At 40.7% G+C, this 13,949-nt stretch overlaps 1 protein-coding gene across 1 annotated transcript in view; it reads left to right on the top strand.

The window, feature by feature from the left end:
• The window catches only part of LOC125705360 (uncharacterized), a 311,911-nt gene that overhangs the window by 232,572 nt on the left and 65,390 nt on the right, over positions 1-13,949 (top strand). The gene's annotated exons all lie outside the window — the stretch shown is intronic.

The raw sequence follows: 13,949 nt of genomic DNA, 5'->3' as shown, positions 1-13,949 counted from the left end.
GATGATTTATTTCAAGCAATTACTGTATTTGTTACTACATCTGTTACTTCTATAAATCTTTGTGAACTACAGAAAGAAGGATAAGTAAAAGCCAGGGAAGGTAATATGGCACAGGATGAGTCCTAAGAAGACATTGTAGGAAAAAGTAAAATGCCCACTTTAACAAACATCATGAGGTGCAAAAATAGGTAGGAGTGAAACATGTAAAGTGCAGTGAAGTACCTTTTGTTAAGGTGCATGCTGTAAAACACTGTAAAGATACTGATGAAAAAAATAAAAGCAATGCAGTAAAACACAGATTTTGTTTTACACATCTAAGAATATTGCACATCTGAGAATATTGCACATCAAATTTTGTGATATTTTTAGTAAATATATTTAATAACTTCTTTTTAATCTTATTTGAAAAGTTTAAGTGTTTGATCACTGCTTATATGTTTGGTTGTAGACTGATGGCTGGTTGTTTCATGTTCTGTCAGATTAAAAATAGTCATGTGACCTGAAAGTTAAACTCTTCTTGGTCACTATGTCAAGTATTTAATAGAGCCCGTGAGTGTGAATGGTATGTCTGTCCTGCAGTGGGTTGGTCCATGTCCTGGTTACTCCCTGCATTGTGGATGTAGCTTCCTGCATTACTTGATTGATAAAACCTCTTTATATGAAATGTCTCAGCTAATAGTGACACTTTATGCAGAGATAAAATGACAAACAGGAAATGGAGGCGTCATCACCCACTGATCCTAATAAACCAAATGAAGCGCAGATCATGTGATAAACACTAGAGGGCAGTGTTGGCAGGAAATGTAATGGTTACATGGAATACACGTTTAATTATACGATATTTTTTATTTATTACAGCTACATTGTAATTTAACCATTGCCAGGCTACGTTTAAGAAGGACACTGAATTTACTGAGTAGCAGATGAAAAATTGCTTGTACAGCTGGTTTGCAGACACATACTGGGAAGGACCAGTAACTCTACTTGAAACCAGCATAAAGTCACCTGGGAAGAGCATCATGGGGTTCTTCAGATTATCCTGTTTCTTCTGAACTGAACTCTGTATATTATGTTGTTCTTACATGGAATTTTGTCACCATTTCATATCTGCCTCAGAATATCTGTTAATATAAAGGCCTGTTTACTTCAATTGAAGAGACACTGCTTAGCGAAAGAATGTATTACTTGGAAAGTTAATCACAAGCAAACTGGTTTCAGGACAACATTTCGGAATATACTCCCTGTGTAAATATTTGCATATAAAATGATGATTATCTGGCATACTTTGCAGTGTTGTTTACAGTGTTGAAATGTATAATGTAATTACCAACATTCTGTATAAATGCTCACTGCTCACAGTCTTCAGCTCCTGCATGTTCATTCTGACATGTTTCTGATTAAGCTACACTACCTCTTTCTGTAATTACCACACTGTGAAAGATAAAGTACCTAAACTCTCTCACAGTGACAACAGGGATTGGACATCAGCTCTGGGTGCATTTTTCTTCAGTGAAAGAAAAACAAAACTTGACACTGATACCAGTAAAGTAACTGAAAGTAACCTGACTTTGCCTTGTGTAGCCATAATCAAAAATTACCCAATGAGAATCACAGGATAACCAGCTCAACCAGTCCAATGACACACAGTCAACTTAATTGGTGTCTCTAAATTGCCTATAGAGTATGATTATGTGTGTGCATTTCTGTGAATTTAACCTGCAGGAAACTGGCATCCTGCCCAGGGTGTACCCCAGCCTTATGCCCAGTGAGAGACAGGTGTGGCTGCAGACAGGCTGGTTGGATAAAACCAAGGGGAGACACTAAAAGCCAAGAACAGGATCAAGACAGTGAATTTAATACAAATCAGGACAACAACAACAATAACACCATACAACAGTAATAATCAATACAAAGCAGTGTGTGCTGGGAATACAGGAGGAGAGTATGATACAAAAATCAGCCGGCAATGAGGAACCAGACAAAAAACAAAACTCACCAAACGAGAATCACAGGATAACCAGCTTAATCAGTCCAAAGAAACACAGTCAGGCTAATTGCTGTCTCTTAAGTTCCAATAGAGAATGATTGTGTGTGTATGTGTGTGTGTGTGTGTGTGGGAATTTGTCCTGTGGGAATCTGGCACTCTGCCCAGGGTGTACCCCGGCCTTATGCCCAGAGACAGGAGCCCTGGGATACAAGTATAGGCTCAGGATTGGTAACAGATGTGGCTGCAGACAGGCTGGTTGGATAAAACCAAGGGGAGACACTAAAAGCCATGAACAGGGTCAGGACAGTGGTGACATTTCAGCTTAATTAGGTACCAGTCAGTCTTTTAAACACTGTCCTCAAAGACTTTAAAGGACCAGGTCAATCTGTGGACTCTAATCTAGAGTTGGGAGCAGTTAGGAATTGAATTGAGAATGGATGGTAAATTCCAATTAATTTTTGGGGAAGTAATCCAGAAAACGGGTTCAGTTATAAACTGGGGGGTGATCAAATGTGGAATATTTTTTTGGGGGGGGATGTGATGGGGGCGACATGGTGGTGCAGTGGTTAGCACTGTTGCCTCACACCTCTGGGACCCGGGTTCGAGTCTCCGCCTGTGTCACATGTGTGTGGAGTTTGCATGTTCTCCCCATGTCGTCGTGGGGTTTCCTCCGGGTACTCCGATTTCCCCCCACAGTCCAAAGACATGCTGAGGCTAATTGGACTTGCTAAATTGCCCGTAGGCGTGCATGTGAGAGTGACTGGTGTGTGAGTGTGCCCTGCGATGGGCTGGCCCCCCCATCCAGAGTTGTTTCCTGCCTCGTGCCCATTGCTTCCGGGATAGGCTCCGGACCCCCCGCAACCCAGTAGGATAAGCAGTTTGGTAAATGGATGGATGGATGGATGGATGGATGGGATGTGATATATATTGTGACATGACAATGGGTAAACATGCAATAGTCATATCATGAAAGGAGGCGAATAAGAAAGATTTTGAAGTGAAGTCAAAGTAAACTTCAACGTCAAAGTAAACTTTATTGTCATCTCTGCTATATACTGTACAGGTACATAGAGAGACGAGATGACGTGGCTCCAGTTTTTTTCAGTGCAATAAATATAAGGTATACAAAAAAATGTACTATACTTGGAGATAGAGGTAGAGGAGGTTACAATAGTTATATGTGGAAAATGTGCAAATAAGTGGCAGAAGTGCAAAAATGCTTGTAGCAGAGTTTGTGTGTAAAGTGCAGATGTGCAGGAGTCAACTTGTTAGCAGTCCGGGTGTGTGTAAGTGTGTTCAGGAGACTGATGGCTTGTGGGAAAAAGCTATCCTGCAGCCTGGAAGATCAAGTCCTGATGCTGCGATAGCGTCTGCCAGATGGGAGGAGTGTGAAGAGTCCGTGTAAAGGATGAGAGGAGTCAAGCACGATGCAGGAGGCTCTCCTGATGCAGCGCTTGTTGAAGATGTCTTGCAGCGATGGGAGAGACGCACCGATGATGTTCCCAGCTGCTTTGACGATCCTTTGAAGCCGTCGGTTATCGGAAACCCTGCTGTTTCCAAACCAGACGGAGATGCAGCTGGTCAGGATGCTCTCTATGGTGCCCCTGTAGAACACGGTGAGGGTGGGAGGTTGGCTCGCTTAAGCCGTCTCAGGAAGTGGAGACGTTGCTGGGCCTTTTTGGTGATGGAGGTGGTGTTGGTGGTCCAGGTGAGGTCGTCTGAGATGTGAACTCCCAGGAACTTGGTGTTTTTTACCATCTCAACCGTGGAACCGTGGATGCTGAGTGGTGTGTGGCTGGGGCGAGTTCTCCTGAAGTCGACAACCATTTCCTTGATTTTGTCCACATTCAGCGACAGGTTGTTCTCACTGCACCACGTGGACAGCTGCTGAACCTCGTCTCTGTACGCCGACTCATCGTTGTTGCTGATGAGCCCCACCACCGTTGTGTCGTCTGCGAATTTGATGATGTGGTTTGAGCTGTGCAGGGCAGTGAAGTCATGGGTCAGGAGTGTGAAAAGAAGTGGACTGAGAACGCAGCCCTGAGGAGCACCTGTGCTCAGTCTGATAGTGCAGATCTCATGATGAAGATCTCATCATTTAAACTAAGACTCACTATTTATAGTACAGCTTCACAACTAAACATAACTTTCACTAAAAATGTAACTGATCCAAAAGATAAAATAAGTTTGTCAGATACAGACCGACAGTCTTCCTCGCGTATATGTTTTGTCCTTGTGCTCTGAATGCCCAGCAAATTGGCCTCAGTAACTGTCAGATTCATGGTGAAAGATAAATACATAAATGAGAGTATGTTCCTTATTTTTTGGGAAGGAAGGGGGGGTCTGCTGATATTGGGGGGTGCTCCCCACCCCCCTTTCCCACACCCCTGATTCTGACACACTGTATATATGTGTCATTTTCCATTTGAAGGTGGAAACCACGTGACAGAGGTTGCAGGGCTTAAAACACGCGTGAAATATTACACAGAACTCAAAGCCTCAGCATGTACATTCAAACATGTGATGCCTGATTAAATAACACATTTTCCTGTGATTTGTTTGGTTTTTATGTTCTTTTTTTTTTTTTTTTTAAATCAAATTTCACAGCTGCTCTGCACCTGTAAAGCAACCAACATTAAATGGCTGAGAAACCATCAATATAAAACAATATTTTTAAAAAGATATAACATCAAATTATATGAGTTCAGTTTTTGCTATATGCATCATTAACATTGTACTACACTTGAAATATGTATTTTTTTTTACAAAAAAATAGTTTTTCACAGAGATTTTGGTCATTGTTATTATTCTAACATAGTGGTTCTTGCTCTTTTAAACTGCTTACTTGGGTCGATGGTCATCATAGAGGAAGCATCTAGAGAAATGCTCATTTTATTCAATACATTTATTGATAATTTTGTTTCTCAGGCATCACATAACATATACAGTTAGATACATGTATATTTGGACACCAGTATAAGTATTACTATTTTACCTGTTTACTGAAATATATTCCAATTGAAGTTATACGATGGGCATGGATATAAAGTTCAGACTCTCGGATTTCATTTTACGGTATCCACATTCAAACTGGATGAAGGGTTTAGGAGTTTCAGCTCGTTAACATGCGGCACCCTCTTTTTAAAGGGGACAAAAGTAATTGGACAATTCACTTAAAAGCTATTTCATGGACAGGTGTGGGCAATTCCTTCGTTCTTTCATTATCAATTAAGCAGATAAAAGGCCTGGAGTTGATTTGAGGTGTCCTACTTGCATTTGGAAGATTGAGGTGTGAACATACAACATGCAGTGAAAGGAACTCAGTATGCAGGTGAAACAGGCCACCCTGAGGCTGCGAAAACAGAAAAAAACAATTGGAGAAATTGCCACAACATTAGGAGTGACAAAATCCACAGTTTGGTACATCCTGAGAATGAAAGAAAGCATTGGTGAGCTCAGAAACGCAAAAAGGCCTGGACGTCCATGGAAGACTACAGTGGTGGATGATCGCAGAACCGTTTCCATGGTGAACAGAAACCCCTGCGTAACAGCCAACCAAGTGAACAACACTCTCCAGGAGGTTGGCGTATCAATATCCAAGTCTACCATAAAGAGAAGACTGCATGATAGCAAATACAGAGGGTTCACTGTAAGATGCAAGCCACTTATAAGCCTTAAGAATAGAAAGGCTAGATTGGACTTTGCAAAAAACATCTAAAAAAGCCAGTACAGTTCTGGAACAGCATTCTTTGGACAGATGAAACGAAGATCAACCTGTATCAGAATGATGGAAAGAAAAAGTGTGGAGAAGGGCTGGAACAGCTTATGATCCAAAGAACACTGCATCATCTGTAAAACATGGTGGAGGCAGTGTGATGGCTTGGGCAGCATGGCTGCCAGTGGCACTGGGTCTTTAGTGTTTCTTGATGATGTGTGTTGGAGCCTGACTACGTCGAATCCGTTGATGAGGAAAGAAACACACACGTGAGGCGAAGGGTGCTTGTAAGTCAGCCCTTTATTCCTTTCACAGATCGCGATCCGGGAGCCACGCTCAGATGCACAAAGAGTACATACCTGAGGAAGCTCAAACTCTGTTGTCTGTGTTTGGCTTATATAGCAGTCTGGGGCACCTGAGATTTTCCACTCCCGTGACATACAGCTCTATTTTGACATCTGCTGTTAGTTAGTACCCACACCCACCCTTTTGACTTATCTTTTGCGGCTTTAGCATCCCCTCCCTTTGTTAAGCCCAGTAGGTCAAGAGTAAGCATAATGTCACAACGACCCTGCAACACACACCTTCTGCTTTTTCTGTTCCACAACCGTCTAGAGTGAGGCCCCCTGCCATGCCTGCAAGTTGGTTCCTATTTTCAGTGTCACAAAGTTGTAGGACAAAGTTCAGCCCCTCACGTGACATAGGATGGAAGCAGCTGAATGAATGCTGAGGTGTTCAGAGACATCATGTCTGCTCAAATCCAGCCAAATTGATTGGCCGGCATTTCATAACACAGATGGACAATGACCCAAAACACACAGTAAAAGCAACCCAGGACTTTATTAAAGCAAAGAAGTGGAATATTCTCAAATGGCCAAGTCAGGCACCTGATCTCACCCCTATTGAACATGCATTTCACTTGCTAAAGACTAAACTACAGACAGAAAGACCCTCAAACAAACAACTGAAAGCTGCTGCAGTAAAGGCCTGGCAGCAAGGGCGTAGATTTGCTCTGGACATTGGTGGGGACCTATGACTCCACCCCCCCCCCCCCATCCCCTGCCCCACCCACCAACCCCGCCACCTCAACTCCGTCCACGGAACACATGTTTTTTTAATATGCTGCAAAATGCAAAATCACTTTACATTAATACTAGCAATGCTTCGATTGATATTAATCCACTCGAAATGCAATTCATTAAGTTAAATTAAGGAATAGTGTAATGTCAAAGGAATGTTTAATAACTGACAAAAAGATTTGAGCCATAGTGCAAATGAAACATCTCAAACATCTGTATATATAAAAGTAGATTACATCTAAACATGAACTACTGTTAGGTTCCACACAACAGCTCAATGCCTATTGCTCCTATATGAAGGAGCCAAAAACATGCCTTCGCCTCTCGTTAACAGAAATAAACTGCTGGCATATTTGTCTGACATCAATACTGTCCAGACTGTTCTAGTGGACATGGCATACAGCAGCATTGTTCAGTCTCATTTGTGTCATTGTTGATCTGACCAGGTTTTTAGTCTCCTGAGAGAAGTGAAACTCCTTTCAGCTTCAGCTGATGACACCGGGGTAACTAAACGCAGTCTGACAAGGGTTTCAATTTGATCAAATAGACCCCTAACCTACACTGGCATTCCTCTCATGATAGTAGCCACTTCTGTACTAGATTTGAAATTGTATTTGGACTTGAACATGGCTAGCTGAACTTTTAGAGTCTCCCTGTTAAGTTCTGGATACTGATCAACAATATCATCCACCTCTCCTGTGAGAAGAATGTCTTCCAGCCTGCTCAAGACACCTAGATCTGGTTGGTTGAACCTCTCCTGAAAATGGACATCAACACAATCCAACAATTTGTAAAATTCTGCTCTGTAATACTCTTCAGGTGACTTGTGAGTGTGCTGGCTAGCCCCACCGGTATATCTCCTTGATGCTTGTCTTTGGTGAGGCATCTGAATGGGTTCAATGCCAAGAGAGTCCACCATTTTCACTGCATTCTTAAAAATCTCCTGAAATCTTTCTTCATTCCTTTTGAACTGGAGAGTTGATTTAACACACTGTATTGATTGTTGCATTCCTGCAATAGTTGCAATCCGTTTCTGCAGAGACTTGTTCAGACATTCTAGCTCCTCAATAACTTCTAATGCCAAAAGAAGCCCCAGCACAGTTTTACCTTTTTCAAACCTCTCACGCAGTCCATTCGCCCTAGCACCTGTGCTAGATCCAGTTGCTGCCATCTCCTCTAAGCTTGTCAAGACACTTTCATAGTGAGACAGCACTGCTTTGATAGCAGTTCCCCTTACTGTCCACCTGGTTGGACAGAGAGGTCTGAGTGATGCTGATGGTACATCTGAATCTGCTGCCACAGCTGCAAACATAGCTTTGAATTTTCCAGACTGTTTGCTTAATGACCCTAGATCATGTACCCACTCTAAAGCATCTCGAATTAAAGGACTAGCTTGGCATGCAGCCTGTGTGATTAGGTTAAGGCAGTGAGTTCCACAGTGTACATATAAAGCCAATGGCTGATATTTCTTCAGTACTGCCTGAGCACCTGAATATGCTCCAGACATGTTGGCAGCACCATCATATGTCTGACCTCTTAAACATGTCATCGGAATGTTCAACCTCAAAAGCACATCCACAGCCATCTTGGCAATCTCCACTCCTGTAGTTCCTGAGACCTCATATAAGCCAATAAAAACCTCATGTGGAACCAGGTCCTCATCCACATATCTTAAACATATAGACTCTTGCTCTGCACCTGAGATATCTTGAGTACCATCTATAATGATTGAGAACTGCAGGACAGATAGAGACTGGATAGTCTGTGCAATATTTCTGACAATGCTGTTTCCTAACATCTGCAAAATCTCATTTTGCACTTGTGGAGAGGTATAGTCATGACAATGGCATAGCCAGTCAGAAAGACAGGCATCATCCTTGGCTTTATATTTTAAATATTGAAATAGGTTACCATCGTCTTTGTCATGACCACGCAGTGCCAAACCCTGCCTAGTAAGATACTGTACTGCACCTACAATAATTTGTAAGCAGTGTCTGGCATTTTCCTGTTGATTTGACCAGGCAGTTGAGAGTTGTGTATTTATTAGGACTGCTTCTTGACAACTAACTGTGACTGCATGATGATGGGATTTATTTTGATGGCGTTCAAATCTTTCAAGAGCATTTTTCCAGTTAGTGAACCCCTTTGAGCAGAATGCAGGGTCTGCCTTTTTTGACATAGTACTTTTCTGTATAATATATATTTTCACACAGTGAAAACAGAGAATTCCCTTAACTGTGGGGCTATAATGAAGCCATTGATATTCTTTGCACCACCTTTCCTGAAAATGGAGGACCCTATTGGACAATGTTTGAACAGGGATGGATTTGGCGTTAGGCTGGTTTGGCTTATTTGTAATATGCAGAATATCTCCACTACTACACTGTTCTTCATTGTTGTCACTTTCACTGCTACTCTCCCTGCTGCTCACTACAGGTGGACCAGTTTCCTTAGAAATACACCACATTATACAATTAGTCATACTGTAAGACTGACTATGATGATACATATGTGACTTTATGAGAACACACCACTCATTTTATTTAGATAACATACTTTTATCCCTACATTAAAACCATGATTATGTGCTTAAAGGGACAGTTCACGCAAAAAAATGAAAATTCTGTCATCATTTATTCATCCTCCACTTGTCACAAGTCTTTTTCCCAACAATATCTTTATTAAGATTTAAAAAATACAGAACTTACAGAAGTTAGAGTGCTTCTACATCGAAAGGAGCATCCAAGGCAACTAAATTATTGTATAACAATCAATCAACCTTTCTTGCAAATCAGACATTTAAAAGATGATAGAGAAATATTTAGGTGGAAGTACAAAATATGACCTGTAAATAATAACTTAATCAAATAAAAGAAAAACACAAAGCATTCCCAGACACAGTGGAAGAATGTCCCTTTCTCCTCTCCACACCTGAAACACAAGTCTGGGCTATCACCATTATACTTATTAAGCTTTTCTGGAGTCACATATGTCCTCATTAGCCAATTATATTGCAGTACTTTAAGACGAGTACTGGTAGTTCGTGTTTGTGCTTCAGCACATACGTCCTCCCAGTCTTCGGAGGATAAGTCCTCCTGTAAGTCTTCCCTCCAGGCATTAAGTTTCCCTAAAGAAGATTCAGGGGAACCCTCTACTAATATATTATATAGTTTGGAGATTATTCCCTTTCTAAAGCAATCATTTTTCATTTCTGTTTCCAATGTGGATAACGGAGGGATTGACAAGCATTGATTTTGAGATAATCTAATAAAGTTTCTCACTTGTAGATATTTAAATCGATGTTTGCATGGAATATCATACTTGGCAATCAACTCCTCAAATGACATCAAAGTCTCATCCTCTGATCCCATGAGGTCCCCTATTGTCTTTAAACCTTTGTCAGCCCACTTCCTAAAACCAGGGTCTGCTCTGCCTGGAGGGAAAAAATGATTACCCCATATTGGGCTGAAGCGTGCGAGAGAGGTGAATTCGCCCAGATATTTCTTAACCTGATACCAGATTATAATCATATTTCTGACTATAGGATTTTTTGTATTTTTTTTCAAAATTTTGACTTTTGCTGAATATAGGTATTGGGGAAGGGGAAGAGGTACCGAGCAGTTTTCAATATTCATCCAAGGCGGGAGGGATTTATCTGTAAAATAATACATCATAGTCCTCAATTGAGCTGCCCAATAGTACCAAAGTGGATTGGGACATTTGAGGCCTCCTCTTTCATACGGTAAGTACAAGAGTGATAAACGCAGCCTCGGTCGTCTATTATTCCACAAACAACGTACAAAAATTGTTTTCAGGTGTGAGAATAAATTAGCAGGAGGTGACAATGGAATGTTCTGGAACAAGTACAGAAGTTTGGGCATTATGTTTAGTTTAAGAACATTAATTCTTGCTATAAGTGACAAGGGCAAGGGTTTCCATCTATCTACAGATGAGATGATGGAATCTATCATAGGGGTGTAGTTAGCTCCAACAATGTCTCTCAAACATGGCACTATCCTAATCCCGAGATAGGTAAAACAGTCTACCATTTTGAATTGGAAAGAATTTCCGGCACTTCTTCTCTCTTCTGAGTTAAGTATCATTAATGAAGATTTTTCTTTGTTCACTTTATATCCTGATATCTGTCCAAATGTGTGTAATAAATCCAACAAGGCTGGGATAGAATCTTTCAGTTTTTCCAAAAAAAGGATGACATCATCTGCAAATAAAGCAATTCTATGTTCCTGTTGATTTACTGATAAACCAGTTATGTTTTTATGAGACCGCACCGCAATGGCAAACGGTTCAATTGCTAAAATAAACAATAAGGGGGACAAAGGGCACCCTTGCCTAGATCCCCGTTTAATTTCAAATGGTTTAGATATAATTCCATTTGTCAGTATTTCAGCATATGGTTCATTATATAGAAGTCTAATCCACCGACAGAAATTATCCCCACAGCCAAATCTTTTTAATATTTCAAATAAGTAGGGCCACTCAACTCTATCAAAGGCCTTTTCGGCATCCAGTGATAGTAAAGCATTGTCTGTTTTTCCTTCCTGATTATGAAGAATATCCAACACTCGTCTCACATTATGAAATCCCTGTCTACCTGCAATAAACCCATTCTGGTCACAGGGAATTAGATCAGGTAAAAATCTCTCCAGTCTTCAAGCCAAAATTTTACAAAGTATCTTTAAATCCACATTAAGAAGACTTATTGGTCTTAGGTTTCCACATTTATTGCACGGTTTACCTGGTTTGGGTAGTAAAGTTATCAGAGCTCCTCTTAATGAAGCCGGAAGGATTCCCTTCTCAAATGAATCCAAGAACATGTCAAAAAGAGGGGACAGCAATTTAGTTTTAAATTTCCTATAAATTTCTGTCGGCAGCCCATCTGGGCCTGGGGTTTTACCTGTTTTCAAATGATCTATTGCTATAGATATTTCCTCCTTTGTTATAGGTGTATTAAGGTCTGCACTTATTAGTTCTGAAATGCTAGGTATCTGAAGGGTATCTAAGAAGAGATTTTGCTCTTGTCCCATATGTGTTATGTCTGAGCTGTATAGTTTTTCATAAAAAAACTAAAAAATTTCATTAATTCCTAGAGGGTCAACAATGATCTGTCCATCACTGTTTTCAACTGAAGTAATGTTTTTCTCATTTTGTAATTGTCGGAGGCGCCAGGCTAATAATTTCCCGGGCTTTTCCCCTTGGTCATAGAATGATTGTTTAAGACGCAAAAGATGTGAGGCTGCTTTAGAAGCAGAAAGTTCGTTATACTGTGTTCTTAGTAATAAAAGCTTTTGATGGACTCTTGGACAAAAGGTTTCAAAGTATTGTCCCTCAAGCAGCTCAATCTCCGCCTCCAACTTTTTTGTTTTCTTATAAGTCTGCTTTGCTCTATAACTTGTAAAACTAATAATCTGACCTCTTACGTAGGCCTTAAAGGCTTCCCACCTTGTGCAGGGTGACGTTTCATCCGTATTGGTTTCAAAAAAAATATTTATTTGATTGTCTATGAAAGATGTAAATTCTGAGTCTAGGAGCCATTTTTGTTCAAATCTCCATCTAGGGGGATCTCTTTTTAGTCTTAAATCTTCATATATTAATGAGTTTGGCGAATGGTCAGATATTAAAATGCTATCGTAGTGACAATCCTTTATTTTGTACCTCATATTGCCAGAAACTAAAAAAAAATCAATACGCGAGTATGATTTATGTGTATTTGAGTAGCAGGAGTATTTTAAGACCTTGGGGTTCATATCCCTCCAAATATCCCTCAGATCAAGTTCTTTCATAAAATGTTGAATAGTTTGTCTACTTTTAGGATGCGAGAAATCAATACCTGAGCTCCTATCCAATTCTGGAGTCAATGTACAATTAAAATCCCCTCCTATAATAAAGCTACCAGACAGAGATGATGCTGTGAAAAAAAGATTATGAAAAAACTTTGGGTCATCAATATTTGGAGCATAGATATTTATCAGGATTATTTTTTCCGTAATAAGAGTGCCCTGCAAAATAATATATCTCCCCGCCTTGTCTTTACTAACCCTTGTCACATGGAATGGTATAGATTTGTGGATCAAAATCATAACACCTCTTGCCTGAGAGGTGAAGGGTGCAGAATATATACTGCCCTGCCACCTCCTCCTAATCTTCGGCTCTTGACTAGACAACAGGTGTGTTTCCTGAAGTAGCATGATATCAGAGTGCATAGATTTCACCCTAGTCATTACTTGTTTTACCTTCTCCAGTTTTTGTAGTCCTCTGCAGTTCCAAGAAGAAATTTTAATTCTTATTCCACCAGACATAACATACAGCACTAAATGAGCTTCCCAACACATTTGAAATATTAAAGGACAGAGAAACAAATAACATCTGAATGTCAAAAACTACACCCACAACAATAAATATTGAACATACCCCTTTAACTTGAACTTTGGTACCCATTTCCCTCCCCCTATATATACTGGTACCTGTCTAACAGCTAAAGGTTGTTCCACCCAAAAGTGAGGATCAACCGACTATGCCTAAACACCTTTCCCCCCTACCCCACCCCGCTACATAAACAGAAAAACTCGTTATTGGATACATTAAGAAAATTAGGCTACTAATAGTAGCTGTAAGCCTCTGGACCGATAAACAAATATAACAAATTGGCCTTTCTCTCTCACTCTTCTTTTAAAACTTAAAGCTCAGTAATTATCCCTTCATGCCAACACACAGCATGTCAATGATTACATTCTCAACCCGGTCCACTTTCTGACCTCAGAGCCTTCACAAAATTCTCCGCTTCACCTGGCTGGTTAAAGATGCAAGACTGTCCGTTGTGTGTCACTATCAGTCGCGCGGGAGGAATCATGCCGTACCGGATCCCCATGGAGCGAAGCTGTTGTCTCACGGCGTTAAACTCTTTCTGTTTTCTGTGTCGCCAGGTCCTCATAAAATCTCACCGGACGGTTCTTGAAAAGAATCTGTCCCTTTGCCCTGGCAGCTCTTATCACGGTCATTTTATCCTTGTAATTTAGGAACTTCATGATCATTGTCCTCGGTGCAGCGGTGTTTGACGTATTCTTCTGGCCGATCCGATGAGCACTCTCCAGCGTCAGAGCGGTATGTAGCGGTGCCAAGTTCAGAGCCTCCGGCAGCCAGTTTTCCAAGA

Source organism: Brienomyrus brachyistius, chromosome 12 (genome assembly GCF_023856365.1).
Source record: "Brienomyrus brachyistius isolate T26 chromosome 12, BBRACH_0.4, whole genome shotgun sequence".
Classification (NCBI taxonomy): domain Eukaryota; kingdom Metazoa; phylum Chordata; class Actinopteri; order Osteoglossiformes; family Mormyridae; genus Brienomyrus; species Brienomyrus brachyistius.
The sequence above is the reverse complement of the archived record's forward strand: the minus strand, read 5'-3'. Positions and strand labels throughout refer to the sequence as shown.